At 44.5% G+C, this 14,235-nt stretch overlaps 1 protein-coding gene across 1 annotated transcript in view; it reads left to right on the forward strand.

Moving 5' to 3' along the window:
* The first annotated feature begins 1,514 nt into the window (after positions 1 to 1,514).
* Positions 1,515 to 14,235, forward strand: part of MICAL2 (microtubule associated monooxygenase, calponin and LIM domain containing 2) — a 278,713-nt gene continuing 265,992 nt past the window's right edge. Inside the window, exon 1 of the mRNA XM_044681829.1 lies at positions 1,515 to 1,588. The gene's annotated coding sequence lies outside the window, so the exon portion shown is untranslated. The remainder of the gene's footprint in view (positions 1,589 to 14,235) is intronic.

Below are 14,235 nucleotides of genomic sequence, written 5' to 3' on the forward strand. Positions count from 1 at the left end.
GAATTTGAACTCGGACCTCCTGACTCCAGACTTAGCATTCTGTCCACTGTGATACCCAGCTGCCCCTCCATCACTTTCTTAAGTCTAGTCAATCAACACAACACTATATATCAAGCCCTGGTCTGTATTATTTCCTGAAATGCTCACAATGAAAATTTAACAACCGGATCTTTTGGGAGCTGGTACTAGCTGGCACTAGCTGGCACCAGCAGGCTCATCTATGCCAAGAGAAACATTTCCTGATTCTTCTAGCTTAGTGTTCTCTCCCTACTCTTCAAATTATCTTACTTATGGTTTCTATATTTACTTCCAGTCAGGCAGTGGAGGGCCTTCAATGCCAGGATAAATAGGTTGTACTTGATTTCATTATCAAGAGGGAAGGGCTAGAGGGTTTGGAACTAGGGAGTGTCCAAGACCATAATAGTGTTTTAAGTTGATTAGGCAACCGGGGTGAATAGGAGAGGGAACACAATGAAGACTGTTAGGTCAGTTAGAAACTAATTATAAGGGGAACTAGGTGGCTGAGAGCCAGCGCTAGAGCCGGGAAGTCCTGGGTTTGAATATGATGATCTCAGACACTTCTTAGCAGTGTGACCCTGGATAAGTCACAACCCCCATTGCTTCGCCCTTACCTCTTCTGCCTTGGAACCAATACATAGTATTGATTCTAAGACAGAAGGTAAAGATTTTTTTTTTTAAAGAAGCTATTTATAAAAGCCCAAATGAGAGGTGATGAGATCTTAGTGAGAGGCGAGAAGAGCTAGATGTGAGAGATAACTGCTGCAGCAGAAAGGACTTGGAACTGTTCATAGGCTCAGCTCAGTCATCTGCAAACCGAGAACCAGGAAATACAGCTGGGGTCCCTGAGGCCAGAATGCAAGAACTGCGGGGACCTTCGGGGACCTTCGGGGTTACCTAGGCTAGTTTTCAAAGAGGGGAAAACCAGCGTCCGGGGAACACTCCGGAGCGCCGACCTCCAGGCCGGGGTGTGAGGCCCTAGTTAACCCCCTTCTGATCTGGATTGTGCCCATCTCCCACTGCTGGGATCCTTTTCCTTCTTTCCATCGGCGCCCTTAGTTCTGCGCCCTTCCCTAAGCGCCCAGGCTGGGACGCGCCACAGACTCCTAGTCCAATTGGTAGCGGGGGCGGCGCAACCCTGGAGCTTCACGGGGAAAGCTCTGGTTGGGCAGGCAGGGGCATCTACCTGCGTGCTTTTGGAGCGGGGCGGGCCAGCTTTCCCCAAGCGGGCTGGGCTAGTGCTGGGGCCAGTTCCGCCCCCCCCGGGACTCCGCCTGGGCCGGGCTGCGGGGGCAGCTCCAGCCCACGTGCGCCGGCCCGCGGTGACAGCTAGCCCGGCGGGGCGGGGCCGGGGTTCCGGGCTGCGCTCCGATTGGAGAGAGGCCGGGCCGGGGGAGGCCGGCCCTCCCCTGTGGGGCTGCTTCTGGGGCAGAGGCTGGAGCTACAGGCTCAGTCAGTCCCCAGCCGCAGCGCAGTTGCCGTCCCGGGTTGCCGCGCCCGGGGGCAGACTAGGAGGTGGAGGAGAGCCGGTGGCCGAGAACCATGCGCTCCCGGAGTGCCGCGGCGAACTGTAAGGCTTGCGGCGTCGGGGTCCGGGGGGCGGGCACAGGGTAGGAGCGGCCGCAGTTCGGGCTGGGTGCAGGTGCAGCTGCGGGTGGGGAGGGAGCTCCCAGGGCTTCATCATCCCCACTCCTGGGAGCGACAGCCGGCTCCCGGGGTCTAGGGGGCTCCAGAGTTTCCCTGACAGCAAGCGAGGCTCTCTGAAAAGAGAGGGGGTGTGTGTGTGGGGAGGGCGCCCCTAGGCCGAGGCTGCTAGGGGCCGGAGACTTCGATCCTCCCTCCGCAGAAAAAGAACAATTTTAAACGAACGGAACGGTCCGAAGCAGGCGAACTCTGCGGGCTTGAGATGCCAGCAGACCTTTAACCCATTTCAAAACCAGATAACCGAACCCCACTGTCGTGGTCACGTCCCAGTCCTCTGCTGAGCTGTTTGGCACCAGCCACAGACCAAACCTCCGAAGTCCCAGGGATTGTTGCCTTTCTGACCCGTGATCCCCACTCATTTCCACTCTCCCCGCCTCTGCCCCAACCCTCTCCCCCTGCCCATGGCCTTTAATTACAGGAAGTTATGGTTTTCCAGATGTCAGTGGCCGGTGAAGTCCCTTGGGGCTGTGACTCCCAGTCCCGGCAGCTCGGCTCTCCTGGCGCCTCTCCCGGCCTTCCGTAGGAGGGAGGGCCCAGGTGGCAGCCGGTGCTGTGCCCGGGCCCACCTCCCTGCCTAGCCTCCCGGGGAAGGAAGTATTGTTTCGGAGAGGTGCCTTGCTTAATCCTGACACCTGCGGTGGGTCGCCTGGCCCGAACTGGAGGCAACTTTTTACCAAGCTCAGCCCAGCAGCCAGGCCGGGCTTTGCGCTTTCAAACGCGGGTGATCCTGAGAAGTAAAGGAGGCTCCTGAAATGTGAGGCTTGCCTCTGGGACGCCTGGGTTCTTTAAATGGGAAATTCGTGTATTTAGCGTTGCTGTGCTGAGGGCAAGGGTTTGGCCAAAGGTGCTGCCAGAGACCTTGGAGGTCTTGTGGTTTCGCAGGGAGTTTGGACATCTGTTGCTCATCCGTGCTCCTGCTAGTGCCTAGGAGATAAATATTCGTATGTGGTTCCAGTTAAAGATGAAATAACCGCATTCCCCACCACCCCGGCCCCAGCAGGCAGGGCCACCTGGACTAGGAAGGAGGAGAAGGCAAGTGTGGCATAGGGTAACTGCAGTGGCTCCCTCTATCTCCTGGGCCCCATGTGGGCCCTTCTTTATTCCCTAGGGCAGCAGACTCGACCAGCCTGTTGCTTCTCCAGTCCGACTAAGCCGATGCTATCAATTCTACTCCCAGCCTCACCTCCGCCTCTATCTGAGATCTTTAATTACTAGGAATCACAGAGTAATAACTTGGCTTCTTCAGAAGGCAGAGCTGGGGTTTTAAGAGGCACCAGATTGTGGAGAGTCTAGATTATTAGACTCCACCAGGTCTGCTGGGTTTCCAGAGGGGTGATGTGTTGGGGATGCATCTTTTTTTTGTTTTGTTTTGTTTTTTAACCCTTAACTTCTGTGTATTGGCTCCTAGGTGGAAGAGTGGTAAGGGTAGACAATGGGGGTCAAGTGACTTGCCCAGGGTCACACCGCTGGGAAGTGTCTGAGGCCAGATTTGAACCTAGGACCTCCCGTCTCTAGGCCTGGCTCTCAATCCACTGAACTACCCACCTGCCCCCAAGGATGCATCTTTGATAAGATTAGAGGCGATTTCTTGCTCCTGGGCCCGGTGCCCTTGCTGTGGTTGGACTTTTCCATTAATACCATTGCATGGGCCCCTGTGCCTGAAAAAGCCTGCTGGGGAAGGCCAGTATAACTGCAGGGGCAGTCGGTATGTCTCAGCTAGGGATAGTGGTAGTTCTGTTCTTGGGATGGATTGGCAAGACTGTCAAGGTTGACAAGATGGTATTGAATGGAGCCTCTATTAATTGTGATGATAATGATCATAATAGACATGTTTATACATGATTCATTTTCTTTCCCTCCCCACTCCTGGTGCCAATAGGCCCTTCTACTGGGTTATACAAAATTTCTAAAAAATTTAAATATTAAATATTTAAATTAATTAAAATATTAAAATGACATTTTAAATTTAAAAAGTTTAAAGTATTTTCCCATGTTTAGATATGTTTATAGAACTTTAAAATTTGCAAAAGCTGTTGCAGCTAGGTGACTCTGTAGATAGAAAGCTTCATCTAGAGATGGGAAGTCCTGGTTTATTTGGCCTCAGATACTTCCTAATCATGAGACCCTGAGCAAGTCACTTAACCCCAGTTGCCTAGCTCTTATTGCTCCTATGTCTTGGACCAATATCAATTCTAAGAAGGTAAAGATTTTTTTTTTGCAAAAACCCTTTTTATTATAATATTTTATTATTTTTTTCAGCTCATCTTATTTATTCCTATGGTTAATCTTAAATTAATAAGTTAATAATCTTATGGTCATCTTTTAGTATCATTTGCATTTTGTTTTACAAACAAGGGAACTGATTCTGAGAAAGGTTAAAGGAACTTGGAAGTGACAGAAGCCAAATTTGAACCAGTACTTCCTCACTCTAAACTTAGTTTGTTCCAGAAGGCTATCACTGTTTCCACTATGATGGTTTCTTTAGGGAAACCTGCTACCTCAATTGTAAAAAATAATAATAATTATCATTATTATAATTAACATTTACATTGTGCCTTAAGGTTTGTTGTTATTGTTGAGTTGTGTCAGACTCTTTATGACCCTATTTGGAGGTTTCTTGAAAAAGATACTGGAATGCCATTGTACAAGCTCATTTTACATTTTTCAGCTCATTTTACAGAGGAGGAAACTGAGGCAAACAGGGCTAAATGACTTGCCTAGGGTCATATAGCTAGAAAAAGCTTTTGAGGCTGGATTTGAACTCGGGGAGATGAGCCTTCCTGACTCCTGGCCTGGTGATCTTTCCACTGCTCTGCCCAGATGTCTTAAGGATTACAAAGCACTTTATATCTCTTCCTATTTGAGTCTCACAACAGTCATGTGAGGGAGGTGCTATTATTACTCTCATTTTACAAATGAGGAAATTAAGTCTGAAGGAGATTAAATTTCTTGCTTGTTAGTATCTGAGACAGGATTTGAACTAGAATCTTCTTGATTCTAAGTCTAGTGTTCTTTGTTTCCTTTTTAAAAAACCCTTTCATTCTGTCTTAGTATCAGTTCTAAGGCAGAAGAGGAGCAAGGGCTAGGCAATTAGGGTTAAGTGATTTGTCTAGGGTCACACAGCTAGGAAGTGTCTGAGGTCAGATTTGAACCCAGGACCTTCTGACTCCAGGCTTGGTGCTCTATCCACTGTGTCACTACACCTCAGGGTTGTATCTTCTAAGTCAAACAGCCTCTCTAATTAACACTCATTGCATTAGAGCTAGAAGAGACCTTTGGGATTCTCTGGCATGATGGGAAAGCTTTGTTTCAGAAGTCTCTCTCCACCCCCTGGTGTGTGCCTGCTGGCTTGCTTGGTGGCCAGACTACACGTGCTGCTGATGCCAGCCTTGCTGCTGTCTGGCTTGTCTACAAGGGCCAAGGCTTGCACATGTGTTTAGATAAGAGGTTAAAAAAAAGAGAGAAGTATGTGTGGGCTAACTGGAGTAAACGTCAGTTTGTAAACACGCTGCAATAACAGTAGAACTATTTGGTGTGCTCAGCCTTGCTTGCCACACTGGTTTGGGGCTGTGAGCTTAACACTCGGGCTCATGGGCACTGATGTCATTGTAATCTCAGCTTTGAAGTTGGACTTAATCAGCCTCAGTAATTATAACGTTATAACCCAAACACTTTAGGTACCAACCGGCTGCTGGAAGAATACTGTATTCTATTCTCTCCTTCCCTCCAAACCTCTCCCCACCATTTTCCTTCCCTTGGGGCCTTAAGGAATGAAGAGCTTCAAAGACACTTCCTAACTGACCTTCCTACTGGGTGGTTTCCTCTCAGATCCTTGGGGATTTCTAGCTATAGGCTGATCATGACAGAAAGTTAGAGAAAGAGCTTTGAATTTGGATCCCCAGAGTCTGAGTTCTGATCTCTCTGACCTTGGGAACCTCACCTGGCTTGCACCCCATTTTCCTCATCTATAAAATCAATCACTTCAAGCAATAGACATTTATTAAACACCTCCTATGCTCCAGGTAGCGTTCTGAGGATTAGGCATACAAAAAAGGGGCAAAAGACAACCTGAGGGAGCTTACAATCTTATGGCAGGTTTGAGCAAAATGACCCCCAAGATCTCTCACTCAGATGTAAATCTTTGAGAGAATCCATTAATGCTTTATTTTATTTTATTTTATTTTATTTTATTCTTTTGGTCTTCTAGGCAGTGGGGCCCAGACATATAATTTGAGCTCCTTTAGTGTGCCCAGGATTTGTAAATAGGCAGTGTGATACAATGATAAAAAAATCATAAGAGTAAAATGACTGTGTAAAATGTGTATGTTAACACTTGCCCTTCCTGTCTCCCTGCACTGTTTTCAGGATTGAAAGATTTTTGTTTTCTTTTTTTTTTTTTTTTTAAACCCTTAACTTCTGTGTATTGGCTCCTAGTTAGAAGAGTGGTAAGGGTAGGCAATGGGGGTCAAGTGACTTGCCCAAGGTCACACAGCTGGGACATGTCTGAGTCCAGATTTGAACCTAGGACCTCCCGTCCCTAGGCCTGACTCTCAATCCACTGAGCTACCCAGTTGCCCCCTTGTTTTCTTAATTAAGAATGTATCTCCTCCCTCTATTTTGTTTAGGCTGGAAGTACAGTGGTAACCCATGGGTCTGATCACTTGATCATTTTTCCATTTTGCCTGGTGGCTCCCCTCTCTGGGGAAATCACTATATTGGTATCGGACTTAGTATAGGCACCTGATTGACTTAACTTTGCTGATCTCAGAACTCCCAAGCTCAAGCAATCCACTAGTCTCCCAAGTAGAATCAAAGATTTTTTTCTATGTAAAGTCCTTCTATAAAAAATGGACTTCTTTTGTTGGAATATTCAGTACCTTTTTCCCAGATGATAGACATTCCTCAGGGGCCCTAACATTAATTTTTTGTTTCAAAAGACATTTTGTGGGAACCTTTTATTTTTATATATCCCAGTCCTTCTTAAATTCCTCTTCCTCTTTCGCATTGGACCCAACTCATGGAACAAAGAAAAATAGTTAAGCAAAAACCGCTGATTCTTTGATAGAAGGCTAACAGTCTATGTACTTTTATGTCCTGGTATTCATGGATCATAGCTAGAAGGATCTTAGAAACCATCTCTCTAACCCCCTTATTTTATGGATGAGGAAACTGAGGGCTAAGGGAGCCAATTGCTTGCCCAAGGTGTTATGTAGGCACTAAGTAGCAGAGACAGAATTCAAAACCATATCATCTCCTCTCAGTTGCAGATCCATGCGCTCTTCACTGTGTCTCAATAACTCTTGAGATTTTTCACAGGTATATTTCATTATCTGTTCTATTGTTTGTTTTTCTGTTGCTTAGAATTCTACTACCTCATTATTCCACCATACACTGGGTGTTTTGTTCTCCTGGTTCTGCTTAATTTGTTCTGAATCCGTTCATAGAAGTCATCCTATATTTTGCCAAATTCCTTATATTTTTTCATGATAACATTTCATTACACAGACCACATGTATTCAACCATTTCCCATTTGTGCCCTTGATAAAATGCCTTATTTTTAACTTACCTAGTAAGAGCCACACAGGATAATCTTAAAAACTTCTTCTTTTTTTTTTTTAATAGTTTCATTTAGTAAATGTTGGCCAACCCTACTGGAAGGGCTGACTGTGCTATACTTTGGAAAAAAGACACACTCATGCTTATATGGCCAGAGTGCTGCTTGAGCTTTAAAGTTTAAGAAAACAAATACACACACGCACTTCTTTAAAAAACCAAGAAAAGGGGATGGGGGTTGGGCGGAAAGAGGAAAAGCATGAATTTATAGCCTTCCTTTCTTACTGGTTCTCCCACTTCCTCTTCCTTTATGAGGGCTTCATTTGTTTCTGGGGTCTAGGAAAGATGATCTTTGGAATGCTAACTGTTATTAAGTTTCATTACATATAGATATGGGCATTAAATCATCATCATCATCATCATCATCATCATCATCATCATCATTATTATTATTACTCATAACAGGAAAGGATGCTCCCAAAACTGAAAATCCCTCACCCCCTGGTGCTGTCACTCCTGGGATAACTGTCACAAGCTAGGATAACTGAGATGGACATGGTCATGGGATGGGAAATAGAGAACCTCTGAGAAGAATAGGCTAAGTGAGCTTCCCTTTGGATACAGGATTCCATTGACCCAATGGAACCCAGACCCATTCCTTTTTTTTTGGGCAGGAGATTATGGGGTAGAGAAGGAGGCAGAACACACATCATTTTATTGGTCCTTGGCTTAAGACTCCCTTCTACCCCCCTTTCTTTTCTGCTTAGTTCACCCTAGCTTCTCTGTAAACGGGGCTGGTTCATGCTGATAAGGAGCTCCTTCAGAAAGTGCTGAGGCATGAGTTCTCCCCACCCCCAGCTGGGAGAAATGATGTTTCACAGCTAGTTCTTTGATGGCTCAGATTGTTTCAGCTCCATAAACCTGATTCAGAGACTGAGTCTGAGTTTCTTTTCCTTGGAGCTGCCTGTCCCTCGATTCATAAAAACAAGTCGTAACATTCTCTGGCCAGAATTCCATTCTCTCCCTGCTGAATCCCACTAGCCTTTTATCCCATTCTCATGTGCTTCCACACTTTGTATCTTCCCTGGTTGTGAACTCTGAGGCTTGGGCCTTCCTGGACCTTGGCTCTCAAAATACCTACCATAATTCTTTGCACAAAGTAGATACTTGTTGAAAAGAATTAGAATGATGGGGTCAAAGAATATCAGAGTTGAAAAGTGACCTTGGAGGATATTTTATATGTGGCCCAGAAAAGGGAAGCAACTTGCCCAAGGCCACACAACTAAGGCAGAGCTGGTCTCCTGACTCAAAGGTTGGTATTCTTTCTACCAGACAAAACTCTCTATATCTCCGAACCACCCTGAAAGAGGAAAAGAAGGCCTGTTTCATGAGTTACCTACCACCACCAGACCCCCTTCAAACAAAGATTAGTCCCCCAACTTCATGGTTCCTGTAAGCTCCTATAAGACTCAGCCCAGTGGATTGTGGTGCTGGTGTGTTTGGAGCAGGGTGGGGGTGGAAGAATTTGGTGCTAAGTATATTTTTAGATTTTTTTTTTTTTTTTACTGTCTGAACTGGACCAACTTTTATCCCTTCTAAGGGCCAGGGAATTTTTTGTTTTGTTTTCTCAAATCCCCACCTCAATTCAGTCTGCCCGAAGGTTGTGGATTATGAAGACAACTGTAGCAACAGCATTCCTTCACAAAAGCAACAAGGCTGCTTTTCAGGGAACTGAGAGTGACTGTGGGTTTCTCATCTCTGGTTGATTCATTCCATCTTCACTCCTTTGCTTTGGAGTGAGAGTTGGGGGCATGGGGTGGTCTGGGCAAGTTGGAGGGTGTGGACAGTCTAACTGTTATACTGGCATGCAGGTTGGCATGGCTTCTTGCTCACCTCTAATTTATTTGTTAGTTGAGATGGCAGGTTCAGAAGCAGCAGGAATTCGAAGGGAGGTAGTAGAGGAAGGAAAACTCCTGTGAATCTTTCCTTGGAAAAGATTGGTGTTGGATTTTCAAATCCTTTAAGCCTACAAGGGAAGTGATTCCTGATGGGGCCTTGGTGTCCCTGGGAAGTTGTATTGAATAATGGGTCTCAGTCAGTCACCATATTTATCCTGGGAACCTGGAATCCCTCTTCTAGCACATCTTTGGGGAATAGGTCTGAACCCATGATTTCTTTGCTGTGGTGACCTCCCACTTCTTCCAAAAGTTAACTTATATTTTCTTTCTTTTTTTTTAAATTATTTTTATTAAACCCTTAACTTCTGTGTATTGGCTCCTTGGTGGAAGAGTGGTAAGGGTGGGCAATGGGGGTCAAGTGACTTGCCCAGGGTCACACGGCTGGGAAGTGTTTGAGGCCGGATTTGAACCCAGGACCTCACTTCTCTAGGCCTGACTCTCAATCCACTGAGCTACCCAGCTGCCCCAAGTTAACTTATATTTTATAGTTTTAGCTGTATACATTAGCATCTTAGTCTGAGAGTCTTAGAATTTTAGCCTGAGAGATGTGACTTTTTGGTGACATAGCTAATATAGCTCCAAGGCAGACTTTGAATCAATCAAAGCATATTTTTTAAAACCTTTACCTTCTGTCTTAGAATCAATGCTATGTATCAGTTCCAAGGCAGAAGAGTGGTAAGGACTAGGCAATGAAGGTTAAGTGACATGCCCAGGATCATACAGGTAGGAAGAATCTAAGGTCAAATTTGAACTCAGGACCTCCTAGCTCTAGACTTGGCTCTCAATCCACTGAGCCACCTGGCTGCCCCCAATTAAAAGTATTTTTAAGTTCCTATATGCCAGCACTGGCATATGAGCCAGAGCTCAAATTCTGATGGGGGGCGGAGACATGTTAATAACTAGGTATATATGACATGTATTTTTAAATTTTATTTTTATTATTATAAATACAATTTATAAATTACATATTATAAATATGTTATATTTTATAAATGTCATTGTTATTTATATTAGTATATTATTATATAATTTATTATTTTATTATCATGCAAAATATACTTACATATTGGTCATTGTTTTGAGAGCACACCCATACATGACCAAAACCCCCAAATAAAACCAAAAATACCCTGATGGGAAAGATGATTCAAACAATTCTTTCTCTGGAGGTGGATAGCATTCCCCATCATAAGTCTTTCAGGATTGTCCCATATCATTGCATTGCTGAGAATAGCCAAGTTTTCATGATAATCATCATACAATTTTGCTGTTATTATGTACAATGTTCTCCCAGTTCTGCTTATTTCACTCTGCCTCAGTTCATGTAGGTCTTTCCAGCTTTTTCTGAAATCATCCTGTTTGTTTCTTACAGCACAATAATAGTCTATCACCATCATATACTACAATTTGTTTATACATTTCTCAATTGAGGGTCCTTGCCACCCTAAAAGGGGCTGCTATAAATAAGTATATACACACATACATATGTAGCTGGAGCTGGCACCTGAGTGGAAGATGGCTTGGAGCTGGAGAGACCAGATAGAAAGAGAAAAACTATTGCAACAGTCCAGTTAATGATGAGCGCCTATACTTGGGGCATGGTTTCGGGAATGGGTGTATCTATGGGAGATAGTGTGAATATACAAATGACCACGTTGGTAGTACCTTAGATATGTGGTATCAGGAAGAGGAGTTAAGGATGACACCAAGATTTTGAGCCTGGACCAGTTAGTAGAGGGAAGCTTGGAAGAGGAGTTTTTATAGAGGGAAAGATAAGGAGGGAAAGATAAAGAGCTCTGTTTTTGAAACACTGTTTCAGATGCCTATGAGATGAATAGTTGGAAAGGCTTAGACCCACTGTTAGCACAATCCACTCCTGGAGAAGAGACAGTGTGGTATAATGGATGGAATACTTGGTTTGGATTCAGGAAGACTATTGGAATCCCCTCTCGGACCTTTGTAAGTTCTGTGACTAAGCAAGACTGTCAGAGTCTCAATTTTCTTGCTTTTAGAATTAGAATAATTTGTTGCAGTCTTTTCAGTTACATCTGCCTTTTTGTAACCCCATTTGAAGTTTTCTTGACAAAGATAATGGAGCGGTTTACTATTTCCTTCTTCAGCTTATCTGACAGATAAGGAAACTGAGGCAAACAGAGTTAAGTGACTTGCCCAGAATAACACATCTAGTGTCTGATGGATCTGAACTTGGGGAAGGTCTTCCTGATTCCAGGACTCTCTGTCTATCCACTGCAACATCTGGCTGCCCTAGCTGCCCAACAACAACAAAAAGATTGGGGATAATAGTAGTATTTGTAATACTTATCTCACAGGCTTATTGTAGAAAACAAGTGAGATAATGTATTTAAAGTTTTTTGCAAACTTTCAAGCCCATATTGTTTAAGTTATTATGAAAGCCATACTGCCCACGGCGCTTGTGCATTATAGGAGCATAACAAATACTGAATTATTTTGTGAGAATGCTAGGGGAGAGACTGGGAGAAGTAATTTTGGTGATGAATTTGGCTTAAAAACCTCCAAACCCAAAACAGCCCAGACTTTTACCAGAGAAGCTAAGCTCTCCTGTTGGTTTTTTGCAGATGCTCAGGCCAAACTAAGTTGCCAAATTGCTCCTCTTGTCATGGGGCTTCTGGACAAATTGAATCCACCTCCTTGCAGAGGCTGGCAGGGATTTGGGAAAACAAATAAGGGAAAGAGTCTTGGTTCCGAGAGTGGCCCTACTTTGCCTATGTATGAGCCTGTCTTTCTAGGGCTGCCTTGCCTTAGGAAGAAAAGGGCTGGAGGTGGACTGAGCCCAAGTGTACACTGAAGAGGGCAGCAGGGGCATAGTATGGGCATTCACATACTAGGCCAGCCCAGCTAGGGTGGAGAAGAGAGCCGAGTTCCTTAATGACTTAGTATAAAGTTCAGAATGGGAGCTCCCTGATTGACCTGGAAAGCTAAATGGGTAAAGGGGAAGAATTTAGTGAATGAGCTAAAGCATTCCTAGTTAAGTATTATATTTCCTCTTCTGTTAATCTGGGAAATTTATATATTTAATTTTTTCATTTAGATTGTTAGATTTATTGACATGTAATTGGGCAAAGTAACTCCTAATAATAGCTTTAATTTCCTCTTCATTGGTTGTGAATTTGCCCTTTTCATTTGATACCAATAATTTGACTTTCTTCTTTTTTAAAAAAATAAATTAATCAGTGGTTTATTTTACCCCCCCACCCCACCCCCATAAAACCAGCTCTTTGTCATATTTATTAGTTCAATGTTTTTTGTTTTGTTTTGTCTTTCAATTTTATTGATCCCTCCTTTGATATTCTGGCATTCCAGTTTGAGTTTTGGCTGAATTTGTTATTTTTGTTTATCATTTGTTCTTTTTCTAGGTTTTTTTTTAAGTCTGCCCATTTCATTGATCTGCTCTTTTTCTATTTCACTGATGCATACATTTAGGGATTTAAAAATTTTCCCCAAGAAGAGCTTTGTTTTTAACTTGCAGGTGAGTTGGCTTCTTTGTCCTAGAAAAGCCAGTATTGGGTCAGACTCTCTTCTCACTGTTCCCCAGTGTTGCCCAAGGGGAACTCTGGTTTGTGAAGTGTTAGCTTCCTATTGCTTCCAGAGACAAGAGCAGCCAACCACTACATCCTTGAATGGCTGTACTAGATAATGCTTCCATCACCTTCTGGTTCTATGTTAGACTACAGCAAGGGAAACTGTGGCCAGCAGCCTAGATTCCCAATTTCTAGACATAGACGTTTGGAGCCCCAAGAGACCTTAGAGGCTATCTAGTCCAACTCTTTCTTTATACAGAAAAGGAGACTGAAAAGAGGTTAAGTGACCTGCTCGTAGTCACATGGTTGATAAGCAACTGGGCTTTCTGATTCCAAGACCAGGGCACTACCCAGAATTGTGCTTTGCCTCTGATATTTATGGGGGATTGGAAGAAAGCCCTGTTGGGAAAGGAAGCCTCCTTAGCTGCAATGTGGGCAGGGAAGTGTGCGAACAAGCGATTCACCAAGAGGGGCCAATATTCCTCCTTTGTCCTGTTAGTAATCACAGCCTGCCCACCGGGTGTGACTCATTGACAGTTCAATCCAACAGCGATTAACTGGGTACATGCTATTTCTAAAGCCCTGTACTGGACACTGCATGGGGAAGGCAGGACCTGGAGGAATTAAATAGGCAGGAGAGCAAACCCTTTCCATCTCTGCAATAAAGATGGAATTTAGCAGAGCCGGCTCCAAGAAACTCTGTGAATGGCCCTCAGCATCCTCCCTCTCTTGTTCCTGTCCCCTCTCTTTCTAGGACATGCAGAGCCCAGTTGGGTTAGAATTGGGTTGGCATATAGCTCTCTTCTGTTTTAGTCAGCATCCCTGACCTCTCCTTAAAAGCATCCATGGGCGAGTCCACCTATTATTCTGTTTATTACATCTTACAAGTGATAGTGGTGGGGAGTGGAAGGTACCTATTTATTACCCCCTCCCCTTCCTAGTTCTCTCCCCTCCCACCCCCAGTTTCCCCCTGCCTTCCCCAGCTTTCCAGGGCTCTGGATGTCCTGCCAGACACTTGCCCCCTTTTGGGAGGCATTGGAAACCTCTAAAACAGAGAAGTGTTTTCCCCTTTATGAAGAGCTTATCTGTGGGGTTGAGTAGGAGGAGGGCAGAGAGGCAGCAGGCTGGCATGTCTATCTATCTATGAAACTTCTGCCTGGTAACTCACTGCTTGTGTCCCAGCTGGTTATGTTTCCTGGCCTCAGAAGCTTTCTGCTGCTGTGTCTGTTTATTGCCGAAGCCTCTTCTCTATCTTCCACATGAAAGAAGGCATGGCTATTTTTAGCATTCTTAATTGGCATAGCTGCCCAAGTACAACTTAGGCTGTCCCCAAATTTAATTTCTCTCTCTCCTCTTTCCTCTGCTCCCTTCCCCTCCTCTCTTCCCACTTCTCTCTCTCTCTCTCTCTCTCTCTCTCTCTCTCTCTCTCTCTCTCTCTCTC

The sequence above is a fragment of the Gracilinanus agilis genome, chromosome 6, assembly GCF_016433145.1.
Source record: "Gracilinanus agilis isolate LMUSP501 chromosome 6, AgileGrace, whole genome shotgun sequence".
Lineage (NCBI taxonomy): Eukaryota > Metazoa > Chordata > Mammalia > Didelphimorphia > Didelphidae > Gracilinanus > Gracilinanus agilis.